Below are 17,632 nucleotides of genomic sequence, written 5' to 3' on the forward strand. Positions count from 1 at the left end.
TTTCTACTTTTTTTGCTATTTTCACTCAGCAGATGAGGCAATGTACTTTGAAAACATGGGGGTCAAATTAAACTCACACTAAACACCACCATGAAATGCTCTAGCTAGCCTGAAAAAGGATTCAGTTGAGCTTCAGCTGTTCCTTGTTCACTGCACACCAGACTTTCTAGCCTAGAAGGGGTTTGGGCTGCTCTTGGCTTTTGCTGCAAGAATGTTTAAGTTATGTCATAAACTCCCATTCTCAATGGTGTGGAGGAAGAACAGTATTTAAAAAGGAAAGTAGTTGTATCTGAGACATTTTTTTTTCCTGTTGACTATGCTGGCTGTTTTAGAAGTCCTGTCTGTTCATTTCTCAAGATGAAAGTTTGCCTGATTGTCAGATTAACACCTGTGCTGGCAGAAGGTGACCCACCATGGGATAATAAGAAAAGAATCTGATTCAAACTTCTTGCTGCTCACCAATTTAATCTTATAACCAGCAGGATGAAACCGTTTATTATAAAGGCAAAGAATTTAGCAGGAAATTGAAGTGCCACTGGCACTCCCCTTCTTCTGACCCGTTTTCATATTGCCATGTTTATTACACCACCTCATATATAAGAAATATTTTATACATATTTTAAACAGAAATATTTTGTAATGATAATTTATAACCCTGCTTTTAGACTTACATTACTATTAAAATGTATGGGAGCTTCTGTATGTCCTACCTGGGATCAAGGCAACTGCCTTGAGCTCTGTGCTGTACAAGACCACAATAAAAAGGTTTGCCAGTTTCTAGAGGATTATTTTAGAAAGGGGCATTATGATAAGAACGGAAATTAGGGTAAACTTCAATGAACATCTGTTTTGTTTTAAGAAATCACTCCAGTGATAAGTTTGCAAATCACACTTTCCATTCTCAAATCGTTGGAGTAACTTGTGAAGGATTTTCTCCAGCAGGCTGATCACATTAGCTACTGAAATTTCCCAAATGCCATATTGCCAGGGTCACACAAAAGTCTTCTATCAATGCATGCTCTGCATTGTCAGTTGACAGCAACAGGAATTTGTGCCCTTGAGTCCAAAATGAATATCAAAGTTAATTATCTAGCTGCAAAGCACCAAAATATATTAAAGAAGAGTGATTAAATTAGAAGTGGCAACTCATCCTAAGCTGCTGTTTAAAGAAAAAACACATCCTAAAATGGTTTAAGTGAACCCATAGCTTGCTTTAAACAGTGCAAATATGATCGATGTGTCGTCGTGAAGGTCTGGCCTAACCTATTGTAACATAATTTCTAATGTCACCCTATTTTAATGCTTCTATTTTCTAGGAACAGTCTGCTCCTGTTCCTGGATGCTGATTCAGGCTCAAGCCTCTCCTGTTGTCAAGCTTTCTGATCAGCTCACCAGTGCTCCTGCAGGCTGCCTGGGGACTATCACGGAAAATCAAGCTGTAGCTTGGAGAACTCACAGGAGCTCCAGCCTCACTGGTCTGAACAAGATGCATGATCATAGAGTCTATGTTTTTTAATTAGGCAGATCGACGTGGTTTTGTATGAGGCCCTTAACTGTCATTGATTTTAATGGGAACTAAACAGCTGGACATCTGTGCACCTCTAGAAATTTGAGAGTGACTGAAGATTACATTTGCAAATGAATTTAGCTGTGTAATGAGGTAGACAAGTGCTATATTGGCATCTCTGGCTACTTAAATACCTTGGAAAAATGTGTCTGTTCTGTTTTCTAAATCATTTCATGCTTTTAAAGGATCCAGGTCCACTGAATATGGATGTAATCTTCCAAATAATTCTTTGTATTGAAGATTTTATCAATCCTTGAATGAAAAGTTGTTGTCAGTGCCAGGGCGGATGATCTGTAGGACCTCCTTTTGCTCTGATTTCAATGTGCGATGCTCTTGTCTAACCAAATCGAACTTGGCTTAATATATTTTACTGTTCAGGCAAGATTGTCCAATCGAGGATTGATAGGCTCCAGCACAGAGAGAACTCATAAAAAGGCAGCAGATTCAGGCTTTGGAAACAGTACTTTCCATTGCATTACATAATGCTAAATTGACTGAACTATGGTTTCATTTTATTTCAGTTATTGAAGCTTTTGGGCTGACATTTTCCAGACTTTGTATCTGATCTGACTGAGTATCATTTAAAAAAATATATTTGTTGAACTCACCTCTGTCCAAATGTATACTCTCTGTGTCAGGAGATAGACACCAAATCACAGCCAGCTCAGTAGTGCTGTGGAGGAGGGGGATGAGAAAGAAAGGCTACTCCAGTGCTCTCCACCGGTGTGTGTTAGCATCTTTCTCTTAAAAGTGCTGTTGACATAAGCAAGGAGTTCATCACATTGCAGCAAAATGAGGTAGCTTAAGGATGAATGGGACCCTGAAAGGCTTTGGCATATTGACCACATATGTGGTGTCCAGGTGTCCCCAGCTGTGAAAGTTCAGGGCTTCAGCCAGGGGTTACTGTGGTGCACTTGAGACAACAATGGCACAGAGGCTTAATCCTGAGGTCACCTCGGGGAAAACAGTGCAGCTGGCAGATATGGCATGGTAGTGTTGGTTCACTGCATTGAAAGGACTACTGGGAGCTGCAACTTAGAGCTCTCCAGTTGCAGCCTGACAATCGTTTTTCCAGCAGTGAGGATAAGTGTTGGGGTGGGATGGAAGGAGGACGGGAATCATAATATGATTGCTATGATTACATGTTACAAATGGAGATGCTTTTTCTACTTATAACCACTTTCTGCAGACCTTCTTTGTGCCTGGCAGCTGTTAGATGCTTGCTGTTAGATGCTGCAGTGCTGGTGACCTCTCCTCTCTCTTTTGGCACTGCTCTCTGTTCTGCAGGTGCTAGCAACCTATCTCCTAAAACTCAGGAATGGATTAAGTTAATGGGGTTATTGATATGCCAATAGCTTGCAGCTGGGCTGAGGACTCCTGAAGTGTGATCCAAAATGCTTTGGGTCTTTGTTCAGAAATTTTAGTTGAGTCAGCTCAGTGCATCTTGCCCTGGCCTTCTCCCCAGCACAGAGCCAGCATAAGAGAATACAGTGCACAGTGACTAATTCTCCAGAACCGCAGTCATGTGCCCATGTCTGAGTCAGACCAAATTCATACTGCTGGGTGGCTCTAGCAGTGCACAGCTCTAATATTAATGTTGGGGAATCAAGTGCTCATGGCTTTTGCTCCTAACCCCCGCTTAGCATGAGCCTTGCTGTCTTCTGCTCAGGTCCTCCCTGAAAAGGAATTGGATACCTGCTTTTTCTAAAAGGATCAAATGATAGAACTATAGACTGTTCTGAGTTGGAAGGGCCACATAAGGATCATTGAGTCCAACGCCTGACTGCACACAGGATCACCCCAAATCCAAACCCTATGTCTGAGTGCATTGCTGGAACACTACTTGAAGTCCGTAGCTCAGGGCCGTGTCCACTGCCCTGGGCAGCCTGTTCCATGCTCACCACCCTCTGGGGAAGAGGCTTTCCCTGTCCCTAACGCACCTGACCTAACCACCGGTGAGGCCGCACAGCGCAGAGCAGAGTGGGACAACCCCTCCACCTGCCCAGTGGCAGTGCTGGGCCTGGTGTATCCCAGGGTATGGTTGACCCTTTGGGCTGCAAGGTCCCACTGTTGTCTCAGATTAAACTTGCTAAAAACTAGAACCCCCAGATCCCTTTCTGCAGGGCTGCCCTTTAATCTCTTGTTCCCCAGACCGCACATACAGCCAGGGTTATCCCAGGTGCAGAATCTGGCACTTGCTCATGTTAAATTTCATGTGGTTGTTGATTGCCCATCCCTCAATTTGTAAAGATTTCCCAGAACCTTGTTTTTCTAATAGTTTGTATCTATCATAGTTAAAATACCCCCCATACAATCAAAGATCCAGAAAAATGTAAGGTGTGACTTTAAAAACTCTTATTGTCTGGTCTCTGTACCTGTTATTAGTGGTGTGAAAGGAGTTTTGATAGGTTGAAACAACATGAAATACCTAATAGATAAGTGTATTTTGGAATGAAAGGATTGACAAATGAAGGGATTTGCTTGTGGCTTTTCCTGTGTATTACTGGACTCCCAAAAGCTCCTACTGCAGTCCTGGATAAGATTAAAGAAAACTGGTTGTCTCTCTGGTAATGTTTTAGTATCCCTTCAGTGCTTTCCTATATTTCAGTGGTAGAATGTTCTGCAGCATAGTGATGTCAGCCTCTTGATCAGGGCCAGGCTGTTTGCTGTCTCCTTTGCTGTCCTGCGGGAGCTCTGGTATGTGTACAGACCTTTAGAAATCAGTCTCAGTTTTGCAAGTGAACAGTGCTGCTCTGTGGACATGTCAGCCTTTTCAAACATGGCAAAGTAAATCTGTTCTTGATGTTCCTGTAAAGAACATTTCAGTGGATAGCATTTCAATGCTATCATGAGAATAAGTAGTCACAGCAGTGACCAAACACCAAGGCAGGCCAGCAGCATTCCTTTGGAAATGCCTCTTAATATGTAATGCCTGAATGACAGAAAGAAAGAGGGAGAGACATGTTGTGTTACAAATACCACCAAAATGGCACAGTTGTCCTATCCCTAGGGCCTCGACATTGAAGGATGGATGTTTCCTGCAAGGTTTTTGATGTGGAATATAGGCAGAACTCTCCCCTCTCCCCCCTCCTCTCCCCTCCTCTCTCTCCTCTCTCTCTTCTCTTCTTCTCCCCTCTCCCTTTTACATCAGAAATCTCCCACCTTCTTAGACCAGGGTAACATTGTTATCTCAGCATTTTTTCACCAAGCACCAGTCATGATCTTTTTGAAACAAGATCTGTTTATTTTATTTTATGGCCACCCTCTATAATCCCATTGAAATCATTCTGTGAAGAAAACAAACAAACAAAACAGTAGCTTCTGAGGCACAGAACTGTTAGGAGAGGCTGATACCCCAGAGGTCTGTGTTGCCATCCAGTGGGACCTAAACAGACTGGAGAAAAGGGCTGGAACCTCATGAACCTCGTGAAGTCTGACAAAGTAAAGTTGTATATGAGGGAGGAACAATCCCAGGCAGCAGTACATGATGGGGGGATCCCAGCTAAAAACAGCTCTGCAGAAAGGACATGGCGTTCCTTGTAGGCACCAAACTGAATGTGGGTCAGCACCAAACGGAATGTGGGTCAGCAATATGCCCTTGCTGCAAAAAAAGGCTACTGTTATCCTGGGTTGTGAGCAATTCAAAGGAGGTGATCTTTCCCTTTTGCTCAGCACGGTCCATGCCAGCTGTACTGTGTCCAGTTCTGGGTCCTCAGTCCAAGAGAGACCTGACGTCACTGGAGGGAATCTAGGTAAGGGCCACAAAGATGATTAAGGACCTGGAGCACCTAACCTGTGAGGAAAGGCTGAGAGAGCTGGGCCTGTTCTGCCTGGAGATGTCTCAGGAGGGAATTCATCTGTATGCATGAATATATGAAGGGATCCAAGCCCTTTTCGTCTGTGGCCAGCAATAGAACAAGATGCAATAGGCACAAACTGAAACATCAGAGTTTCTATCTGAACATCAGGAGCACTTATTTACTGTACGGGAGACAGCACTGGCACAGGCTGCTCAGAGAAAATGTGGAGTCTCCCCATGGTCCTGGGTACCCCTGCTCTGGGTGTCCCTGCTTGAGCAGGGGTGGAGCAGATGGACGAAATGGTCCCTTCCAAACTTGGCTATTCTGTGATTTCCTTGAGATTTGTGAGAAGTTATAACCACCATACCTCACATGACTGCTCTGATAACAAGTATAGAGCACTTGGTTTTTTTTTAAGATATTTGATATTTTCATATCCTGTTATTAGCAAATAATGACATCTGCCATAGAAGCAAATGTTTCTATTGCTACGCAAAGAAGACTTAATGTATAATTAATACATCTCTAAGTCCCAATAAAGTAGTGAATATGTATGTGTTGAATATGTCTTCAAAGATACCTCAGGTTAAACTTGGTGTGTGTGAATGCATGTCTTCTGGAGTCAGTGCAGCAGCATCTAATTACCACTAATAATTGCACTAATAATGAAGGATGTGAAGTGAGATGTGACAGTGTTATCTGTCACAAAGAAAGGGCACCCATATGCTCCATGCATTCTCAGTGATTGTTCAATGGCAGTATTTCAGTGATGAGGGAGGATGAATTTGCTTTACAGAATCTGTCAGTGCATCTCTTATATCATAAAAACACTCATTCCTTGGAGAACTGAAGCCTGGAAGAGCTCACAATAGTCTGTCCCACCAGATGTGGAAACTTTTCATTGCTGTGTGCTTAGTTCAAACTTATGTTAACTCTTCTTCCCATCCAGGTGTGTCATACTCCCTGCTGATTAAGGCACAACTTTGAAATAAAGTGTGTGAACCAAGGGACGCCTTAGCTTGCTGGCAGAATCTTAAATAGAAACTGGGATGCTGGTGGGGTGATTAGCCCTGGGGCATATCCAAGAAAGCAACTAAAACAAGAGTGAAAAATAATCATGGAAAGACCTTCTTTTTTTTTCTCTTCAAACTCTTAACAGCTGTTCTATTTACAAAGTTTCCCTATAGGCCGCATGCGTAACTTATGTTTTATCAATTGACTCACAAAAAAGCAAAATATGGTTTAGATTTGCAGACGTGACTGGATATTCTCTGTAGCAGTTCATGTTCTTAAGCTTTACTGCATGCTAGTTTCTGCTCTGCAGATTTTCTTGTTGTTATGATGGATAATGGACTTTTGTGTGTGTGCATTTATGAATGCTTTGGAGCTGTGTGGTTTTACATGTGAGCTCAGAGCCTAGCTACAGATATTGCTACTTGCACTCACTTGCACCCCTGGGCAGAAACTGTAATAAAAGTCCTGAGCTGACAACAGAAGAACAAGAAATAAGAATGGTGAAAGAGTTTTCAATAAACGAGGAAACTGTGCCAGGTGAAGCCAGTTCATGACAAGAAGCCTGGGGAATAGAGTTCAGTACTGGTTATTATTGGAACAGGGTTCCCAGGGAGGTGGTGGAGTAACCATCTCTGGAGGTTTTCAAAAAAATGTTAAACGTGGCACTGAGAGATATGTTATTGAGCATGGTGGGGATGGGTTGATAGTTGGACTAGATGATCTTAGAGGTCTTTTCCAACCTTAATGATCCTATGATTGCTTGATAGCACCATTTGATGCCTCTTGCATCTTCCATTTTACTTCTTTGCCTAACAATCTTGTTTTAACAACAAAATTAGTATCCAAAAGAGCTATTCACCTGTAGACTCACTGCACCCAAAGTCTGTCTAAGAATGTACATTGTTATAAACAACTAGAGAAAAAGATTCAAAAGTTTTGCTAATTTATTATGTAGTTCTTTGCCAAGTTACAACCAAAGTGACAGGAGCCCGTTGGGACTTGTGCACTCTGTGGCAGCATCCTAACTACGCTTCAGGATGTGACACTGCCTCATCTTTGCTTCCCACTGCAGAAATCCCCAGGACACTCGTCCTTGTCTCAACTCCTCTTCATACCGGCTTTTAGGAATGCTGTTACATTATGGTAAAGAGTAATGACTAATTCATTATATTTATTCTATGGTATAGTAGATATTTATTGAAAGTGATTTTTTGTTTCCAAGCTGCCAAGGGCACAAGCAAGGTTGCATTCTTCAGAGACAAACTGATGGTATTAAGGATTTTAATATTCTCACTTCCCTGGGGAGGCCAGAGAAAATATGTTGACGATGTGTCCTGTGCCTGAGGCCTTACCTATTGCAAAAAATCTATGTCATGTTGGAGTTCTTCCACTCAGAGAAGGTAGTGGCAACAAGATTATTCCAACATGACAGGCCCTTCTTGTGATGAACACATAGAAACAAGGAAGTGACAGCTGTATGAGGCTTGGGTTAGCTCAGAAAAGGCCTAGATTTTCTACTGCTACCATAGCTTAGTTTTTTTTTTTATTTTATTATTATTTTGTAATTTTATCTAGCAGATAAAAAAAATTATATAATCATTATAAATTGAAAAGAAAGTAAAGCTCAATTTCAGCTGAGCTACTAGAAATAAAAAATAGATTTAATAATTTGCAAATATAGAAAAAGAATTATTATGTGAATGGGTATAAAATGAGAAGTACTGTTACTTCAGACCACACATGGTAGGTTCACCGCTGTCACTCTGATGACTGATTGTTTAGTGCTCAAATTTCTAGCCACACAGGTTCATCTGTAGCAGGGGAGAAATCACTGGAAACAGGTTGCTGCTTAGGCTCTACTTAAATGGACCAGAAAGAGAAAAATGCATTAATTTCTCTTAGTAAAGAAGTAAAATGGGCCAGGAAAGAAAATGGGGAATTCTGAATTTGGAATCTTGTATTCATTTGTATTAGTTGCTGATAATTTTAATGCGCAAATGCATTCCATTTGGAGTTAACTATCTAAGCAATGAAGATTTCCCAACCAAACAACAAAAGTAAGGTTAGACTATTAATGGTCCTTTGCTCTTTCATACTTTGTTCTGCCCTAGGAATTTTTAAATTCACATTTCCTGTCACCTTCTGATATTTTTTTTCTGATTAATTAAATAGCTAAAAGAAAAATGAATATAATTACCATCTTAAAATAACTGTTTAGCTAAATGCTCTCTTTTGGGAATTAACATATTTCCCTGTCACAAAAGCTTTCTCTGGCTGATTGCACTGCCATGGCAAGGCTGAAATTTCCTCTGTAGCTTTATACTAGAGTTCAGTTGCTCAAGACCTATTCTTGTGTGGAGCCAGGAGTTGGACTCGATGATCCTTGTGGGTCTCTTCCAACTTGATTGTTCTATGATTCTATGAGGCTTGCGCAGACTCAGATTTGCACCCAAGCACTACTCTGTGATGTCTGGCCGGCTCGGATCAGGCTGTTGTGGGCTGCTCTGCCTTCCCTGCAGTGCTTGTCCTCTCTGAGAGGACTTCAGAGTAATTAGGGTATTGGTCTTATTCCCATTGTCGTTGTCATCTAGGCTTCTGTCTCTTGAACATCCCAGTACACATTTAAGGCTCTTGTTCTTGCTGAAATGGATCCTTATAAGCATGTTTGTATCCAACATGTGTATGTCCTATATATTCTGCTCTTCTCATCTCTTAAATGTACTTACTTAACGTACATTGAAACATCAGCTGAGACATTGATTGGAAAGATTTTGTAAGCTGGTGAAAAATTGCAAGTACAGTATAGGGGAAAATCATAATGTACATGAGTCTTTTCTGAGTGAATTAGCTCATCCATTTTTATTAAAAATATCTCTGCTATTTACTGTGTAAAATCTCACGGACAAAGCAATTTAATTATTTTTTTTCCAGTCAATCCCAGCTCCTTGATAACATTGTGAGAAAATCCCCATAATCTGTTTTCAAGGCAGAGCAAGGGAAATTGGTTGAAGTAAAACGCTCTGTTCAAATACCCAAGCCTCAGACCCTGCTAAACAGTGCCTTTTTGGCATTAGTCCAATTCAAACTGCCAAAACCAAGTGTAATAACTATATTAAATAAGTAGTTTGAAAAAAAGGCTGAAAGAGAAAGAAGTCATTATGTAAATCACTTGAGCAAAGACAGAATTTTGCTTCCAACCCAGCTAATGTTTATTCAAGTCTCATCTGCCTCCTGGTGCAGCCTTCTGCACAAACCACCACATTTTTGGTGCTGGTTATTGTAGCTTTTTGACATGAGTTTAGCATCGGCTTTTCAGAATTGCTGACAAACCTTGTGGACCTGTGCAAGAGCAGCAGGCTGGAGTTTGTTGCATGGTGTGGCCACACAAGGCTTTGCTGGGTATAGTCACAGTTGATCCTCATAGCAGGGCCACTGTTTTTGCTGCTGAGTTTTTCAGGAACAAGTTCTACTTGCATAAAGGAAGGCTGCAGGCTGGATCACTCAGCATACTGATTAAGCTTTACTATAAAGGAAGTGCAACATTTCCTCCCCATGTGAGCACTGGGATAAAATCCAAAGAAAATAAAATAAGGATACATCTTTATGAAAGGATCTGCTCCTACAAGGATTCAGGAAACTCACTGCTGTATGTTCTTTGCATTGCTATTCAGGGTGGTCCCTTGAACAGCTGTCTTCAGAGTTTGTACAGATGAGAGAAGCTCTACTTTTCAGTCAGAAGAAATGTCACATCTTTCTTCCATGTCATGAGGGGATTTCCACATGGATCTGATGTCTGACTTGAATTGGCTGTCCTGTCCTCTCTGACATTTCAGAGCTATGCTAGAATTTCATTTGCCTCCTGAACTATTCCGCATTATACTGTAACTCCACAGTCCTCACTGATAAAATCCTGCTTTATCAGCTCTATCCAGCTGTGCTGACAAAACTTTATTTCCATGATGCAAGACAGACTGATGGAAAGTAAGCACTTAAAATGAGGAAAAAAGACAGCCTTTGTTTCAGAAGAAATCTTTTAAGCATTCTTTGCCATTAAGGAAAGAGTATGTGGAGTCAGTACCTTCGGCATTACTTTGTGACATCCAGAAATTTGGCTCACAGTTTGAATATTTTCCTGCAGTCTCTCAAGATTAAGTTTTTTTTCACTATAGTGCTTTGGAAAAATTTGAACACCATGATTTCTCAATACCATTTATCATAGCTGTTCACATAGCTCCTAATAGTATTAAGCCTCTAAGGTATTATTTTCACAGCAGCTTACAAATAATAATATGTTCTCCAGGACTGGCTAAGGCAGGCCTTCCCTTATTTATATGTCCAAGCACAAGCTAGTCACCTGCCTGGTGCCCTTCAGTCAGCTCAGAGATTTCTTCAAAGCATGAGTTCCTCATTGTGTAGTGATTATTTTGAGGATGGTCAGAGAATAGCTCTCCAATGGTGCCTGCTTTCAGCTATTGGAGTTTGCTGAGGGTAAAAATGCTTCAGACATTTACTTACTAAATAGACATCTAGATTTTAGACACACAAAAGTAGGTAAAAGAAAGTTTTACTTTAATTGGCTTGATGCCATACAAATCCCATTTAGCAGAAATAAGATCTGAATCCCTATTTCCCGACAGTTCATGACTGGAGCACTTCTCTAGATCTGTAACTGCCCCAGAGAAGAGCCACGTGAAGGGATTACGTACCTAGTGTAAACTGAACTGAGACATTAAGCTGATGGGCAGTGACCTGTTGCCATATCAGTTTTGATGAGAAAACCTCTAAAAATGGAACATGTTCTATTTCCAGCATATCTGTGCCTCTGCATTTGCAGAAACCTGTCTCTTTCCCATTTGAACAGATCTGGTTCTTAAGTGTAGCCATCATTCTTGTTTTGTCTGATTAAAAGCTGACTGATATTTAGTATTTCCTTCCTGTGAAGACAGTAATACAAGTCAGTGGTTCTTTGCCACACTAAACAAGTGGGATCCTTGAGTATCTTGCTGAACAAGTTTCTTTCCTTGTCAGTCAGCTTGAGAGACTTTCAACACCTTTTGAAAAATGTATGTATCTGAACTTCATTCAGTGACTTGAAACTGGATTTCCCCTTGTCTGAAACTGTGGCAAAACCATCATTCTACTCTACGCTCTATTTCCATGATGATACAAATACTATGTTTGTCACCTTTGTCATGGCATGCTGCTGGGAGCCAGTGTTAGATTGTTTAACCAGTCTGACTTTTAGAGTCACTGATTTTTCCTGTTTCTGCTTTCCAGAGTGTTGCCCTTCCTTCCAGTTCCCCTTCGTTCTTGTTTGGATAGGAGCATCTCCAAAGAATTTATGCTTCTTGCAGTTTGTGGGAAATATATTTTGACTGAATGGGCACAGCTTATGAAAGGTACAGGTTATTCTGAATGATTTACTTATCACTATTTAACAATGTTGCAAATCCTTCATAATTCATTTTACCAACAATAATTATGTGTTTACTTTTAGGACTCAGCTGAAAACATTGATTAATCCTGAGAACTGTACTGAGCTGTCCTGATGGCTCTAAAAATACTTATTTTTTGTAGTGGAAGTACCCCAGTGCCTGCTAATTCTTTGACGTGGCTTCTAATCATTTTGTAGCTGACCTACTGACTGCTTTTGATATTGCATCATGCAGTATCAATATTGCATGTTGCATATGCATCATTTTTTAATGAGAATCATAAGTGGTACTTGCCATTTCTTATTAAAATCTAAATATATCTATATGATTGACTTTGCTAAAGAAAGAATGCTTTTTTTAAAAAACATTTTTTCCTAAAAACATGCTAGCTTCCATTATTTATATTCCTGTGATTTAATTTCCCAGTAGTTGAAACTCATAAATAATCACTTACTGCATGGTATGACCTCCATTTACCCTATTCTACCCTTGGCCTCTTGGACATTAGTACAAACTTTCAGAATTATCCCAACATTCAAGACGCATTTAAAATAAACATCAGCTGAAGACATTATTATGTACTTTTAATTTAGCTTGGAATATGAAGCTGGGAGTCGGCTCAGCCAGTGGTTTTAGGATTCTTATACGGAAGATTGTGCAGGCTGCTGGACCTTTAAAAAGTGTGTTTTTGTGAGAGTACTCCCTAAGAAACATGGCTGAACACTGTAGTTTCCATTGGATTTGGAAGTTAGATGGTAATCAGCTTAAAATAAAAATTCTTTTGCATCAGAGACAGAAACTCTGCATGTAATGAGCTTTCAGTCCCACCTTAACAAACTAGATCTCTTTTTTAAATGGTGATGTTTGTCTAGTGAAATTTCTATGAGAGATAATTACAGCTTTTTACTAATTATTTTTCTTTCAGACACATCTCTCTAGAAAAATAAAGGAAGAAAAAGGAATCAACTTTACAAAAGAACCCTAAAACAAAACAAAAATTCCTGGTAGAAAGGTAGTGTTAATATGAATTGTTTTCAATTTGTCCTTTCAGTGATTTGCTTTTTCCCTTATCTGGAAAGACAAGTGTTCAATTATGGATGCTGAAATCATTTGACAGTTATGTCCTTCCTGCCAACGTAATATGGAGGGACATTGGAGCCTGGTGTGTAAACTATCTGGTGGTATTTGGAAAATGAGATTTAGATAACATAACCAAATCCTCTCTCACTGTGAAGAATAAGACCTTATTGGCTTATGGGAAAGGTAAATATTGGGAAGGATGTTAGTCCCTTGAACCAACTTGAAAAAGGAGGAAAAAGAGTAAGTCTTGTTCTTGAGAACAGTGCTGGTTGATGCTTTGTTCTTAGAAAATAACTTTGGGAGGAATATTATTTATTAATTAATTTACTTATTTAGAATCATAAAGCTTGAGAAGGAATGGGAAAGAGAATCCTGCCACAAAACCAAAGGCACTGCTCCAGAAATGTCCTCCATTTCTCCTCTTGTGGCTTTCCTTCCCATTTCTTTTATCCTTCATTTCGCATGTTGGTCATAAGTATTTCTAGGGCCATAATTTTGAAACTAGGAAGACTTTTCATCTAATTAGTCTAGCTTTGTCCTTAACTCTTGGTTTGTGACTATCGGCTTTTGTTTTTTTTGTATTTTCACATTCTTCTACCTGAAGGGTGGACACGTCATCTACACAATGTGATATACTGCATATACTACTTCAGTACTGACATCTAATTTACTGGTCTTTTTCAAAGGCTTCCTGTCAAAAGATCTTTTATTTTGTTTTAAGAGTAGAGATAAAATTTGTTTTTCAGCTACTGTTCATTGAGAGAAATGTACTAATGTGGAAGAGCACTGAAGAACTCTGCTGATTCTCACCAGTGATAATAAACTTATGTCAAGGTTTCAGACAAAATTTCTGATTGTCAAAAGGGCTTCTCTGTCTTATTTTTTAGCTTTAGGTTTGAATCTCAACAACCTGCTCCACTCTGCCACTCCAAAGTAAAAGAATGAACACTGTCCCAGGCATGAATGTATTTGAGGCAAATAAGAAGCCAACCTCCAGGTAAGCAGATAGCTAGAAAGTGAATTTGGATGCCTCTACATTAGCTTCAAGGTTCAGCAGAAGTCATAGGAGTGACTTAAAGGTGAGGAGGTCAAGTTCTGGATCAAAGCATGTGTAAATCCCCTTCTCTAACCTGCTGTGGTAGGGAAACTCTTGATGAACCCCAGAATCTAGTTCCAATAAAAGGCTCAAAGTGATCAGCAAAAGTGCTGCATGGTTCCCTCTCAGTTTACTTGCTCTAGCTGTAGGAAAAAAACATCTTAATAAAGGCTTTTGAAATATCTTGAGGTATAAATTAATACTGGTAAGTAGGAGAAAAACGTTCATTGCAGACAGGGGGATACCTACTTAAACTTCCTGACTATGTTACTTGTGGTGATAAAGCTAGGCACTCTGGGGAGGTACAGAAATGTTTCCTACCACTCCAACATATTTCCAAAGTACATTATTTTCCAGCAGACTAAATACAGGAGGTGGATTCTAAGCAATGTCTTAATTGCCATTTGATAGCTAAACCAAAAGCAACTTAAGAGACAGCATGAGGTGCCATGACGGATTTTAGGTCCACTAGATCTGTCTTGTGTGAAAATCCAAGCACTCATAAATAATTTAGCCAACCTAGTCAAAGCAGCATGTTTTTTTCAATAGGTTTTGCATACCAGCAAGAAGACCACTGTGATTCACCCATCTGATCCATTTAGCTCATGCCATAAACATTTCAATCAGTAATTCCTATGTTTAAGGAATCATTATTATTTCTATTGTTAACTGCCCATGGATGCTGCAGAAAAGCTCTACATGCTCTAAAAGGCCATGTGAGCCTGTCTGGTTCTTCTTGGGAAAGCGACAGGGGTCAGCTCACAACAGCCCTGTGAGAAGAAAGGCTGTCAGTGAGCTAGCTCAGTGTCAGGTCACTGCTGTGAGGGTGAAAGGACACAGAAGGTTTGCAGAAGAAATGGAAATGACAAATGGAAGTCAAATGGTGAGGTGTTTAAACTGTACAACGTGTTAATTGTCACTATTTATCTCTGTCAAGTGACCACAGACCTGTTAGCAATTTAGAACTGAAAGCCTTAATGTATTCTTTATAGGAACAAAAGCTCCTGAATTATGCAGCAGCCTAAAATCTTCCTACCACAGGTGACTCAACTTCCCTATGCATAATTTAGAGTCCTATGATATCAGTCTGCTGCTGTGTAACTGCAATATATATTGCCCTTTTTCACTAGTATTTCTTACAAACCCCTACTTCTAATTGTAATCACTGAAAACAGTTCTACTAATGGACTTCTGCAGTATGCATTCATCTTCATTTAAGTTTGTGGCTGTCTCCAGCAGTATTTTAAATGTATAACTGAATTGATGATAACATTTCTAATCTTGGAGAATGAAAGTAGGAATTGTATTTGCATTGCTAATCTGAGAAAAGACATTCCAACAGTATGTAATCTCTATTCCAAGAGATTGTCTGGAAGGTGTGGAGCAGCATCAGAACAGGAGAGTCTATTCTGTCCAAGTGTTCTGTAAATAGGAAGGAAGAGATAGAAGCAGTGCATTGCAAGTGGTTAAGCTAACTTCCGACACAGAGTCCCATACCCTGGCCCCGACTGGGATTTTAATGTTAAAGTGATGCAAACGCAGAAAAAAATTGAGTTATGGCTTCTCTTTGGGCTTCAATTAGAAAACCACTGACCAAAAACCATGTGTCTCAGCCAGCTCCTCCATATGGAAGATGCATATTTCTTTTGTTACTATCGTAGTGTAGATTAAGTATAGTGGCCCAAGTATTTAATATGAACAGATTCTGTCTCACGTGAATTCTCCGTTATTTCTATGTTGCCAAAAAGTTTCCTCAAATTATCACTATAAAAACTCTCTTCTGTATTTCAAATGGCAGTGGACAAAACTGAGTTTTAAAATAGAATTGTCTTTCTAAGTTTAAATCTGACAAGCATGTGTTCCCAGCATGAACGAGATGCATAACATTTCTTTCAAAAGAGGATTAAAATCCAGTAATCTCTTTGGGAAATATGATGGTGTCAAATCAGAGAAGATGAGAGAACCATTTTATTATCACACCTCTTGTGAGGATAAACAGGAAATTCCAAACTAAGAAGCTAAGTCTGTGCATGTTTGTGTGGGACAATAAAATCCCACCAGCCTGAACTTTTCTGCAACACAGATATTAATTTCTATTTCTAAAGTCACTTTCCAATTCTCCTGAAAGGGGCAAAAAAAAAAGATTGGTTATTTTTATAGGGATTTCAGTGGCTGCTGCCTCCTGACTGCTGGGGTGAACTGCTGGATAGGAGTCAGAATTTAAAACTGAATCAAAACAGAAAATTTGTTTTTTTTTTCAGCCACTTAACTACATGCAACAGTACTATCAGGTCCGATTCTTAAAGCTAATCTAAGTTACTCTGCATATTAGCCCTGTATAGGACTCTGTAAGTAGCCCATTTTTGACGCTTCTGACTAGGAAAAGCAAAGCCTAACAAAAACAGAATGTGCTCTAGTTCCCTCAGGTTGAGTGCGATGTATCAATTTTAGTGACAAAATCTGAAAAATAAATGGCCTGAGAATTTTGGGGAGCTACTTAAAGCTCCTAACCCCAACAGTGCCTACTGAGATTGGGAGAAGTGAAATGTATTTTGCCCTTCAGGAAAAATTAAAAATAATGTCAATTATGACAGTAAAACTGAAAGACAAAATACAGGTGCATATGGTGTTAGGCATATAAAAGTATTGCAAGGATGATTGCTCACTGAAATTACTAGAAAAGTATCGCTGAGATATTACCACATTCCCTAGTACTGCAGTAGTGCCTGGAAGACTTATTTATGGAGCAGGACCCCGTACTAAAAAAAATAAATTGAAGAGATCCCAACACCAGAGGGATCACTGTAGTCCTCAATACCTTAAACATACCTGTACTAAATCCCACATTGTTGTAGGAGATGGCCTGGTTTTGTTACAGAGCACATTTGGACCTGTGCTGTTACATTCTCCACCATCCCTTTGGATTCATTCTTAAAGAGGACTGTTATACCAAAAACTCAATTCTCAGACCTCTTCAGCTGGTGGGAAATTTGGCAGGTTTCCCCTATGTTGTTACATATGTTCACATAGTAAGAACAATACTGAAAGTGAATGAAAAAAGGCAGAAGGACAGTTTGAAGTTTGGTTGATGAGTGAGGGCTGCTGCCTTGGACTGGAATACCATCACGGAGCTGCTGATGTTAACCTAAAAATGTGGTAATGTGGTGATATTCAGAAAAGGAGAAATTACCTTTTGTGCTTTGTTTTATGCACTGATTTTTTTTTTGCCTTTATCTAGATATAATGATTCTGTATCAAAACTGAATATGTTGTTTTCTCACAATATGTTCTCTTAACTTTTGCCATTGCTTTGCTTTCCACCACTTGCCCTCCTTTTTGTGAGCAACCAGCCTGCATTGCTTCTACCTTAGCCTAGCTATATGGTGAGAAAGGAAAGAAAAAGTCCTAGTCTACTGAAGAATCAGCGTATACAGGTGAATGTATCCAAGGAGACAACAGACCTGTGGCTGTAGGCTACTTCTGAAAATTTGTCTTTTCTCTCTGCAAGACATGAAGAGCTTTGAAAATCTGGCACAACACGTAGATGCATTGAATACACAATGCTGAGCAAAGGCTCAGCTCACAAAGGGAAGTGCCTGAGGCCAAAGGTATATTGGTCAAGAAAGGACCCTGTGAGTTA

General features: G+C 39.8%; 1 protein-coding gene across 1 annotated transcript in view; it reads right to left on the reverse strand.

Annotated features, from left to right (window-relative positions):
• The window catches only part of BEGAIN (brain enriched guanylate kinase associated), a 69,432-nt gene that overhangs the window by 19,776 nt on the left and 32,024 nt on the right, over positions 1 to 17,632 (reverse strand). The window lies entirely within an intron of this gene.

This window comes from Numida meleagris, chromosome 6 (genome assembly GCF_002078875.1).
Source record: "Numida meleagris isolate 19003 breed g44 Domestic line chromosome 6, NumMel1.0, whole genome shotgun sequence".
Lineage (NCBI taxonomy): Eukaryota > Metazoa > Chordata > Aves > Galliformes > Numididae > Numida > Numida meleagris.